Here is a 13,468-nt window from a genome sequence, read left to right as displayed (position 1 = left end):
GAATAGAGGTTCATGCTCGACCTTGTAGAGTAGTTGAAGGGTAACTTGCAAACTGTTTGTAGTATGTGAATTTGGAGGCTCATAAAATGTAATTTGTGCAGAAATAACAAAATGAGACAGAATGAGATGGACCTTTTATAATTCATGCATAATTTGCTGTATTAATACATTCACCAAAAAAAAAAAGAAACACATTCCAGAGAAACAGCAGTATTAATTCATTCATTCATTTTCACACAATTAATTTTAGTGGCTGCAGATGTCAAACAAAGAAATATCTGGATGTAAATATACATATTTGCATAATCATTAAAAATGGAAATGTAGTACTGCTAAATTAGCTATTTAATAAAACAACCAATAAGACAAATTAGAAGTCAGTCTTTATCTTTTCTCTAATAAAAGCACACTCCAATTGAATGTCCTAATTACTTCCAGCCCCATTTCAGTTGTAAATGTTGCTTCATTGCCATTCTTTCATCAGAATAAATCCCAAAGTCTATTCAAAGGGTTGACACATCTCTATTGATTTAAACATTGCCTATTTTTATTAATCAGGTGTTTTGCCAGGCTTTTCTTTTCTTGGACCAACTCATGTCATTGGTGAAGGATGTCATATTATGGTAGGAACTGAATTTGATGCAAGGAAGTCATGCTAATGTATTTCCTAATTTTTTCTTACTGGAGTACACACAGAAGAGCCACTTATCTAAAAGAAAGCCATGTAATTAGCCTATTTGTTTTATTGGGATTGTATATTACCGGTGTGGTGTTATTTTGCGGTACACGTTAAAACATAGTGTACTATGTACAATGCTTGCCCGGGCATGCACAAATGATTTTAGCTCAGATCACACAAAAGCACCCAGAAACAAAAAAACGACTCTAAATGTACAGAGTTTGGCCCTTAAAGTTCTTTTTAATATCTTTTTTTCGAATCAGAATAATCCCAAAGTCTATCAAGCAAAAGGGTGACCCTAAGTTGATTTAAAAAAAAAGAGAAAAGATTGACCTATTTTATTTAGCCTCGTGTTTTGCACAGGCCTTTGATTTCCTTTTTGCCTTTCGCCGAACTAGATGAGCACACGCAAATGGAGAAAATGTACATAATTATGGTAGGAAGACGCAGTTTTTTGCCCTTAAAGTTCTTTTGAAGGGGGGGGATCTTTTTGAGGTTTTTTTTTTTTTTTCCTTTTTGGTTTTACTGTCTAACACACAGAAGAGCCAATTATCACTGTGGGCGAGAAAAGGAAAAAATGGTAGTCCTATCGGGGGGAATAAAAAGTGGTAAATTTATGTCGTTCTTTGCGGTAACAACCTGATACAAAACTCTTACAGGTAAATGCGGTTGCAATGACAAATGGAAGCTAAGGCTTACATGCCAATACGAAAGGGGGTTCAAACAGAGTGGACCACGTACAGAGTTTGGCCCTTAAAGTTCTTTTTAATATCTTTTTTTTTCACAATTCAGCTAATTTATGTGACTTTAACTGATGAGCAACAAATTGGGTTACCTAATTGCAAACATATACGATTTTGTGGGTGAACTAGTTTGTCTTGTTCGTAGTGATTTGTGCAGTTGTCAAACATAACACTTCCGAATCAATGTACCCTTACATCTGCATGTCTTGTATGGCATCAACAAATGTGTTTATTTAATTTTTTTAAATTTATATTACTTATTATATGAAAAAATAACTGATTTTTAAAATGCAATGTGAGTGTATTGAACCAATGTTATTTAAACAAAAGAAATCCAGGGAGGAAAAAAAAAAAAAAAAAAACTAACTAAAGATCTGCCAAAAATATTACTATTTTAGTATTTATTTTTAATTTTATATAATGGTACAGTAATTATCTTTTATATATTTGTGGCATGCTGTTTGTATTCCGATGAGCGGACTCCCTAAGTCTATTTCTTGAAAATGGACGCAGTAGCGTAGTTCCCAGCAATTCTCCAAGTGGAGTTCACACAGTTTTTTTTGTTTATTTCTTTGTTTTTTATCATAGGGATGCAGTACAGTATACTTGTGCAAACATTATAATATGCTGTATATTTTTATTTCCTTTTTATATATTTCATACCTCAATATCAGCCACATACTCTTGAACAATGACAATCACAGCTGATACTGTCTTTGTCTTTATGGTGTATATTATGAATGTGTGTAATGGAAATATTGTATCAGTGTTTTGGCATTTTGGACTGCAGTGAAGTTCAACGGGCCGTCAACATGTTGATTAGGCTTCATAAAGTGAAGGATCATGAATAGGTTAAGGTGGGCAAATTGATTTGGTGTCAAATTTCAATGACTCACCTCAGTCACATTCATGACATAATCTCATGTGAGGGGAGTCAGGAAATATACCCATTAGACTTCCCTGATGAAAAATGAATGGCACTTTGTTGCACTAAATGACACTCTTATACCATTAGAGCCAGAGTCAACTGTACATGTTAACATTGCTTCCATTTAGATGGTAACATTCCTATATAGAGTGAATAGGTTTACTACAAACACTATTTTATATCCAAACTTTATTATCTAGCTATAGCTAGCATAACATATCCAATGCTGAGTCCCTGGTATACAGTACACACAGGCAGCATGCATATACACCTGTGACAAAGTGCCCGCCCCTGTGTATATTATCTGTTATATGTTGCGTGTTGTGTGTTTAATGTTGGTGTGTAGGTATTGGTACACAGGATATAAACGGGTCTGTTTCTTATGTGTTTAAAAATGTATATTTATATTTAGGCACGAGGATTGCACAGCACTTCACGTGCAAGTAAAAAGTAATATATGAGCACGGGGAATTGCACTTTATTAATTCACGTGCAGTTGTACCGAGACTCCAATTGAATGATTGATTAGCAGTCGAGTCTTGGTACAGCTGCATAAAAGCAACATGTTTTCACCCACTCGGGGTTGGGTTTTCGGTGAGTGGAAAACGGGATAGGAGACGGAGGTAGAAATAATAACAATAGTAATAATAATTAAAATAGAAGCTCACCGTGTTCGTCTGTCTAGTCCGTTTTGTTTGTCTTTTTATTTTGGCGACGTGTGCCGTGTCCTGTGTTTGTGTTTGTTTGTACAACCTTTTTATTTTCTGTTTATTTATTAAATGCTGAGCGAAAGCATTCGCTCAGCTCAACCAAACTCCGCCTCTCTGTTTATTTTTCTGTTTCTGGTCTGACGCCACCCACTCTGGCCATCTTTGTGACACTTGGTGTCAGAACCGGGACAACAGTACCTCCAGGCATCAGACCAGAGCAGGAACCGCAATTTGTTGTTTTAAAAAAAAAAAAACAAAAAAAAACAAAAAAAAAACACAACAACAACAACAACAACAACAAATAATAATAATACTAATATATTAAACATGGAAGGCTGGCCTTTGACTCTCTAGAGGGCTACCAGGACCTGGAGGAGTTCCTCTGTGGTCTAGAGGACGGAGCGGCTGTGCCTCACGCCCGTGGGCACCAGCGCACGGTACTGGCTTGTCCAGAGGGAGAGGAGCCATTGCTGCCGTCTCCAGCGCTAGAGGGAGAGGTCCCACCGCTGTCTCCAGAGCCGCACCAGTCCCCTGTAACAAGGGTAGACTACACGCCGCTCTCACCTCCATCGCCAGGAGACTACACGCCGCTCCCACCTCCGCCGCCAGGAGACTACACTCCTCCGCCACCTCCACCGGCAGGCGCAGAGCAGCAGGAGCTGCCTCTGCCTCCTCCACCAGCAGAGGGTGTATGCCTGCTGGGTCCCTGTCCACCAGCAGAGGGTGAATGCCTGCTGGGTCCCTGTCCACCAGCAGAGGGTGAATGCCTGCTGGGTCCCCATCCACCAGCAGAGGGTGAATTCCTGCTGGTCCCTCTGACCCAGCAGTGGTGGCAGGTCGCCCTCCTACTTATCGGACGTCCCCACCGACGAAGGGGGTGGTGTCTCCCCTTTGCGACGACGGACCACCAGGAAGGATGATCGTTTCCTGAAACTTACTACGACTTAGCGGAACGAATCATGGGAAGTTTTCCCCCGCCCACCAGCAGAGGATGAATGCCTGCTGGTATCACTTCCCCCACCCTCACGAGGAGAGGAGCTGGAGCTGCCTCTGCCTCCATCACCATCAGGGGGAAAGGAGCAGGAGCTGCCTCTTCCTGTACAAGAAAGAGTACCAGGACTTGATGCTGGCATTCCTCAGCAGTCACTACATAGTCTGCTGAGGGGAGCACAGGGAAAAATGGCCCGGCCGCAGTGGCTACGAAGAGGGCCACAGCTTGTCCACATCAGCTTGTCCTGACTCCCTGTCTCGCTTCGCCCAAGGATGCCTGCCTTGCTTCGCCCAAGGATGCCTGCCACACTTCACCCAAGGATGCCTGCCACGCTTCGCCCAAGGATGCCTGCGACGTACCGTAGCGGGCCCCAACGGACAACGAGCGCATTGCCTGGGGTTGCCCGCCGCTCTGCATCGCCTGGGGTTGCCCGCCGCTCTGCATCGCCTGGGGTTGCCCGCCGCTCTGCATCGCCTGGGGGTGCCCGCCGCTCCGCATCGCCTGGGGTTGCTGGAACTGCATCGCCTGGGGTTGCCCGCCGCTCTGCATCGCCTGGGGTTACCCGCCGCTCTGCATCGCCTGGGGTTGCCCGCTGCTCCGCTTCGCCTGGGGTTGCCAGCCTCTCCGCATTGCCTGGGGCTGCCTGTTGCTCCGCATCGCAGCAGGAAGTACTGTGGCCGGAACCCCATAAAGGGGAGCTGCTGGGCACGAAGAAGGGGGAGGAGGTCTGGGGACCACCAACCCCAGCAGCAATTTCGCTGCCGGAGATCGTGGGGGAGGTCAGGAGACCTGCTCCCACTGCAGCATTTTCGCTGCCAGAGATCATGAGGGAGGTCAGGAGACCTGCTCCCACTGCAGCTTCTTCGCTGCCGGAGATCGTGGGGGAGGTCAGTAGACCTGCTCCCACTGCAGTTTCTTCGCTGATGGAAGTACTGTGGTCGAAGCCCCACCAAGGGGAGCTGCTGGCTCCGAAGAAGGGGGGAGGTCAGGAGACCACCCCCCAAGCAGCCCCGCCGACTAGACTTCTTCCCCCGCTCCAGGACACCCTGGTGGAGGGTTCGTCGGAGAAGACGGACCGTCCCTGATGGGAGCCCACCATGCTGTCAGCAGCCTTACGACCTGTGGGCCCCTTGAAGCCTCCGGTCCTGGCCCAGGACTTTGTGCTGGGCTTTTGGGCTTTTAAGGGGGGAGGTGGCCATTGAGGCCATGTGTGCTTTTCACAGGGAGGGGTATATGTGACGAAGTGCCCGCCTCTGTGTATACTATCTGTTATATGTTGCGTGTTGTGTGTTTAATGTTGGTGTATAGGCATTGGTACACGGGATATAAACGAGTCTGTTTCACGTGTGTTTAAAAATGTATATTTATATTTAGGCACGAGGATTGCACAGCACTTCACGTGCAAGTAAAAAGTAATATATGAGCACGGGGAATTGCACTTTATTAATTCACGTGCAGTTGTACCGAGACTCCAATTGAATGATTGAATAGCAGTCGAGTCTTGGTGCAGCTGCATAAAAGCAACATGTTTTCACCCACTCGGGGTTGGGTGTTCGGTGAGTGGAGAACAGGATAGGAGACGGAGGTAGAAATAATAACAAAAGTAATCATTAAATAGAAGCTCACCGTGTTTGTCTGTCTAGTCTGTTTTGTTTGTCTTTTTGTTTTGGCAACATGTGCCGTGTCCTGTGTTTGTGTTTGTTTGTACAACCTTTTTATTTTCTGTTTATTTATTAAATGCTGAGCGAAAGCATTCGCTCAGCTCAACCAAACTCCGCCTCTCTGTTTATTTTTCTGTTTCTGGTCTGACGCCACCCACTCCGGCCGTCTTTTAACACCTCATTTAATACAATTATTATATATTCTATTTATCTATTTAAATGAGGGAACACAATCACATGTAAATATTTGAAAATAATGTAGATTCCACAAGCTTAAATCTGCATATTGTTTTAATACAATGTTAAGGTCTGTAGCAACTTATAGACACAACTAATGGTTCTGAAATGTATATATTTAAAACAACCATACATCAGTAGCCTCTTCAATAATTTCTTGCTTCACATTGTACTGTACTCACATTGACTATACCGCTCTCAGTGTATATATTGAAAATGGGAAAAAAGAACTGGTACATGCATTACAAGACTTGATATAGAAACATATCATTTTCTGACCTTACACAGGTCACGTTTTGGTGAGTATTATAATGTTATTACAGTTAATTCTAACACATTTTTGGTTGTGCAACTGAAGCTGTGATACAATTTTAGATACCTTAACGAACTACCAAATAACAAAAGTTAACACTAAGGATTTGTGTTTATTTGACGAAAGAGAAATCATGCAAAATGTGTTCCTATGCAGTTACTAAGAATTCAGCAGCATTATATATGCTTTTTTTTACATAACTGGAATATTTTCCCTGTGATTAAGACACTGAGATAAATATGTTTCTTCATAAAGCCCGCACTTTGATTTATCCAGGACAGATCATTAAGGATGTTTCTAAATCTTATGTTTCTATACTTAAATTTGGTACTGTACCAGTAACTAAAGCAATAACATTCTTTCTTTCCAGCAATAGGGTTATTGGATATCATTTATCATTGGATGCTGCCAAACTGTTATTGCACTATATGACATCTTTCTTCACTTGTCTTACTGACTCACTTTGTGTTAAAGGCAGAGAATCCGTATCGTATCCGTGAGATGTCCCCGTTATGCTGATTATATACTACTCAACTTATAGAAGTCATTTTTATGTGAGCTTATCGCTCAATTAGTCGCTGTTTAAAAAAAAAAAAAAATATATATATATATTATATAGATATATATATATATATACCATTATTGTAACATGAACTACCACTGATGTCTTGTTTCAAAACACTTTTCTGTTTGTGCACCATATATTAAACTTTTTTAGAATTTATTTAACTATGTATTAATGTTCTGCACTTCCATCTGAAACAACACATTTCACTATTACTTCAAAACTCATGTGACACATGATTAGACTACTGCCACTTTCTGAGGTCAGCTGTAACTGTCAACCATTCTAATATAAAGACAACTGTTAATACTGCTCTTTGTCAGTTCTTTTAACAGTTAGTTGTTAGTTTTGGTGTTAGGAGTGCTTCACCCTTTAAACCAGGATTTGGAAATGCATTAGCATTCCAAAAATAGAATTGAGGACATTTTAGACTTTGTAATGTACAATATAAACATGATGAAAGATTGGACACTGGATCAACCAGTCAGAATGCAGGGTTGCAAACCCAGTGGTGAAGGATTCGATTCTAATGACTTAGTCAGCTACTCAATAGTAGTAGAAACTCAAAACAAAGATTTTGAAATAGTGAGATAAGAGAGAAGGGCCTTATTTGTTACCTGCCATTGATTCAATAAACTAAATCTACCCTGGAACTTGTCAACTAATCAAACAATTAAACTCACTATCACATTCACTTGGGTTGTAGCATTTATAGTAGGCCCTGTAGAATTAACCACTTTATAGCCAAGCACAACTTATTTCAAAGAGTGAAAACACTGTATTTTTCATTTCCAGATCCTTGCCAGAACATTACATTTGCACCCTTGCAAAAAATATATATTTTTAAATACACTGTATTCATTTTTTTTTGTTTACTGCATTTTACCTTTAGGAGGTATTACCCTGGGGTGAACTAAAGGATCCCCCCCCCCCAATTTAACATTCCTTACTGAACCTAGTTATTATACTCAACTTATTCAACTTCACCAGCTCTAAATATGCTCGTTATTATTGATCCACAACTTACAGTTGGTAGACATATTGCACCAGTAACTAAAGCAATAACAGTCTTTCTTTCCAACACTAGGGTTATTGGATATATCATGGAATATCATTATTACATTGTATGAGATCTTTCTATAAAAAAAAAAATCTTAAAATAAACAAACAAACTTTGGTATGTGACCATATCCTTATAAAGTAGGGGCAGAATGTCTACATATTTGATAGAGTTGAATATTTTATGTAAAATGAGGAAATAAAAATATGCATATATATTAAAAAAGTAATTCCATATTTTCTACATTTGATTATTACGTTATATGTGCATCCACAATACACATTTAGAAGTACAAAGAAAAATATGAATCATTCATAGCATCTCCTCCTACTTGCATGACAGTCGATCTGTGTTTTAAATGTACTGTCTATGTCCGTATAATAGCTGTCACTATCTCACTAACAATGAAAAAAAGGGTATAAAACAAATAGTTACTGTTATTTTCACAGATTATATAAAATAACCAGAAATAATGAATACATAGAGTACAATAGAGATTACTGCACATGGGATATTATAGTTCATACATGCATATACTTGAGTGACAGTGACTGTTGATGAAGGCTCTACCGCGTGGAAGATGACTGCGTCTAGCACCTGGAGTTATGTCTCCCGAGTCGAAGGTGAGGCAGTTTAAGAAAGTCAAGGTCAATGAACACACAGTAGAGCCTTCATCCAAAGGGTACTATCGCTATTAGAAAACAATTTTTATCATTATTTTAAACCTTTGAAACCTACATTTACCTTGTACTTGCAATGATTCATCAGGTGAGAAGTTTTAGGAAAATAAAGTTGCTCAAATAATAATAATAATAATAATAATAATAATAATAATAATAATAATAATAATAATAATAAATGCTTTAATAAACAAATAGCTTTTTTACTTATCAGAGCTCTTATAGTCTATCTAACCAGTGCCATATATCTGAACTGTCTGAGCTCCAGTCAAGCTGACAGAGTGTGATTGGCTGACTCGACAGTTGCTGGTACAAGATTGGTTGGTTTAGTTGATGTAAAGTATTGATTGGATGGTTTTGCTGAACAATAAAATGTTGGACCAACATTGTGTCTTTGTTTAGTATTTACTGCCCAACAGATGTGAACTGTGCTTAAACATACAGCAAGTCAAAATGAAAAAGTCAGTACTTGCATGAATTGATTTTAAATTGATTCACTTTTACTTTACATAAAATATGTCCCTTTCAAACTTTTCGCAAGACAAGCTTTTGCGCTTGAATTGTCTGAGATAACATCTGCTGTGTTAAATCTTTCCACCTCCAGTTAAACTGGATTTTGAATATATAGTTTGGCCTTCTTTTATCACGTCAGCACCGTGAAACTTTCCTGACCAGAGGTTTTTTTTTATTTTTATTTTTTTTTCAGATCCGACTTGAGAGCATAACATAATATAATTTATAAATTATTTTTTAAACTATCAGGTACCTATGGAGATAAACTTTATATAAGGCTTATGAGTTTATAAAAAAAGTTACGTTAACAGGTTTGAATCCTGATGAGCATTTTTATGTTCTGTGCTAAATATATTACTTATTACATTTACTTTTTAATTCATGTACCTTGATTGTAAAATAAAATATCCTTTGGATATCCAATTTTTGTGCAATTGTCATTGAAGGCCACCAGATATTGTTATAGAGATTGAGAAGCACGTTGTAAAATAAACCATTAGTTTGATGGCATGTCCTCATTTCCATTTGTTAACCATTTCATAGCCATTTTATAAGTGCAATAACACTGTGCATCTGTTTAAGTAATATATTTTCTTAGGTATGTAGAAGGCACTCAGTTTTCCCTTGTATGTTGCACAGCTTCATTATAAAACGGAGTGTTAGAATGCTGAATGCTGATTGGTCCATCGGTGTTCTAAGCCGTTGCAATTTCCAGCGTAATGTCATGATTAGGAACTACTTAGAAAAAGGCAAATCACGCACTTGTGATAACCACGTATCATGCGCCATGCAAAATTAACGAAAACAAAATTTTAAAATGCCTGCTGTCATGGAAGATACTGAAGACATCGCTTTTTAACTGTTTGCGCTCATGAAATGGTTAATGAATAGTTACAAAACAAAGCTGCATCAGTTCATAAAAGCAACTCCCCCTAAACTGAAGAAAAGAAAAAATTGCCCCGTCATGCTGAGGTACAAAAAAACTGTAATATTGACATGCTAGAAAAAACATCTGCGATCCCAATTCATACAATATTACTGAACATAATTACTGAAACAAAACGCATTATGCTACAGTCCTAAGTATTGACTGTTTCTTTCAGACTTCACTTAATTCAGTCCGACAATTCATTATTTTACTTGAATAAGAAAAACATTGAGCCATCAGTATATTAATTAAATATACAGTAAAAGGTAAACAATACACAGTGGCATACATTCACAGAACCCCCCTTTTTACTTCCAAGTATTACATGGAAATAATTGTTACATAAAAGCTGTGTGTACGTCTAGTACCTTTTACAATATTCATTCTGAAAACTATAATCATTCATAATCTCTTCACTAATCAACATGTACCAGTAATTTTAGCATACATGAAAATTGAACAGAAATCATTTTTGACATAGCTCTAATGAATACTGTGTTCATTTGAGCACATCATAGTCCTTTACAGTCTCCCTTTAGTGCAGGAATGCATAGTTTAGTGAATTAGTCTCTTCAAGTGGGTCCCTACGTTTTTACATTATATATTATATATATATAATATATATATATATATATATATATATATATATATATATATATATATATATATATATATATATAAACACACACACACACACACCGAATACTCAAGACGTAATATATGAACCAGAATTACCTTGACAATAATCGACAGTCACACCTGTCAGAAGTATAAAACATGATTTTGTTTAAGAATAAAAAGGGTGCACCACTAAACTATTATTACAGAAAGGAAAGGTGATTGGTTAGAGATGTGCATGAATAGTATACATTTCATTCTTTTCTCAGTCAAAAGATTTCAAAGAGACCACAACATTATTGCATTTTGATATGAAATATCAACTTCCCATTCAGAATGGAATCCAACATTCCAATAACTAAGTTATCAAATTAGTTTTACCGTTTTAATTTATTTTAGATGTGATATACCAAACTAAACAATATGTTATCAATCTTAATTGATTATATATTCAAATTAACTCAGAAATGGGGCAATGATCAAATTCTCTGCATTTATGGGCAACTCCTTTGAGTTACACATTTCAACAAACATACATTTCTTGCACACTCTAAAACAGGAAGTTATAGTCTATTCCTAGAACAATTTGTCCACTAACTTGACAGCATTTGCTACAGTTAATTTCTCGAGTCATGAAATGTTTAATATTTGCTATGATGAATACTTATCAATTTTCAACAAAGAAGTCAGTCTTTGTTGAGGAACACTGCAGCTTCTCCCATATCTCTCAGTTTGAAGTTTCAATGAAAGAAGGCGGTACTTTGCTTGAAGTATGCATTGTATTGTGTTAGCTCGCAATAAGATAATAGGGACAGGTCCTGATCTCCAACAATCCTGCAACATTATCTTTGGGTTGTCGGAAGGTTTCCACCTGGAATGGGTTCCGGTGATCAGACATACTCACAGTTTAAAGAACATGTCTGAGTTATTCCACCGCAAATAAGTGGGTCTTGAGTATTTAGAATATTTCACTAAAACAACCCAAGTCCGCTTAATTACATACCCTTCTCATTACAAGTCACCTGGATTATCTCTGCGCAAGTACACTGAGAAGTATATCTATATATATATATATATATATATATATATATATATATATATATATATATATATATATATATATATATATATATATATATATATCGCATTCTATCTAGGTGCCACATGCAATATAGGAATATTGATAAAATGTAATTTCAAAAAGTTCTATTAGTTTCTAGCCAGAGCACAGATGGCATGCTTGATTTTATTCCAAAACTTTAAATTGAAGCTCTATTTTAATATGCAGAACTAGGGGTCTGGGAGTCATAAAATACAATACGATTTCATTAGATGATGGCCATGTAGATCAAATCAGCAAGCATGCTTCTACAGAAAGGAGGTGTAAATGCATTAAAAAAGGAGCAGTAAATCAGAAATATTCAAAGCACATCACTTTCAGCTAGGTCAGAATGAGGTTTTTATTTTCCAAAGAGAATAGTGTGCCTTCACTACTATCTTTACAGAACTATTTACTATTTGTAAATATTTGTAAAAGCAACATGTTGGATGTAATATAGAATGAGGACATGTCAGGTCTGTTATTTATATTGCTCAAAAATATATTTTCATGGTTAATATATTTGATGCTTTATTGTATTTTAATCACTTCAAATTGCACAAACTCCTCAGTTATATATATATATATATATATATATATATATATATATATATATATATATGCTTAAGACTTTCATATGTGCTGTGATGATGTTAGTTCATATTGTCATTGAAAACAATTTTTTTTTTAGACCTGTATTCAGAAACTCCACTCACACTCAATAACTGGGCCTTTTAGGGGTCACGTTGTACTCCAGCTGCACTCATGTTAATTTATATGAGTGGAGGGTGAATGTGTGTAAAATCTCAAAAACAATTTTTTAATTTTTATTGTAAGCAAAAGACACACACTTTTTTTATGTTTTTATAGTAAATTAAACAAACACAAAATCAACCCTCAAATGTTTGTACTGTATAGAAAAAAGGATCAACCGTCTAAACACCTCCATTTAGCTGCTTTGATTATTCTTTTTGCTTGTAGGCCTCAGGGATGTTTGTGATCTTAGTTTAGAGAAGCCTATGAAACACTATTAAAGTGAAATATTTTTTATTATTTAATTTATCTAAATATAAATTAACAAAATAAAGTAAATGTGTGTCAGTATTCTACAAATGTTGCAAATAACTGCTATTACTAAAACATTTGCATTTGGTGTATTCTCATTTTATAGTTTTCCATTTAATTGTTAGTCATTTATGTTTAGCATCTTTATGATTAACAGAGTTGAGGTAACTTGCTACTTAAGTAATGTGTTATTGTAATAATAAAACCCATTAGATTTTTCACCTGAGTAATACTATTACAGTTACTTTCTGCAAAAAAGAAATTAGTCTGTTTCGTTACCTTTTCTCGGTTGTACACTTACATTAATGTGTAGTTTCTTTTTTAACCCAGATGCTCCACTGCTCTAAAGTTGGTGCCTCAACACCGATGATGTGATCTCTTTCCAGGATGTCTCACAGTAATAATAAACCGCGATGCAATCTTTCTGAGCCTTGCCATCGAATAAGGCTAGGCACTAGAAACAAAATAAGGTGTATCCCTATATGACAATTTTGATGATACACTTCAAAAACACAGGAAACACGTCTACCACCGCGTATTTTGAAGTTTAATAGGACAAGATCGAGAGGAGGCTTACTTGACTCTATGTACCACTTTTATTTGTGTTTCTTTGCTTGCTTACACAGTGGTGACCACATTTATTGCAGTACATTATTTATATGCCAGAAATAAAATGTA

Source organism: Polyodon spathula, chromosome 2, assembly GCF_017654505.1.
Source record: "Polyodon spathula isolate WHYD16114869_AA chromosome 2, ASM1765450v1, whole genome shotgun sequence".
NCBI lineage: Eukaryota > Metazoa > Chordata > Actinopteri > Acipenseriformes > Polyodontidae > Polyodon > Polyodon spathula.
This window is presented reverse-complemented; position numbering follows the sequence as displayed.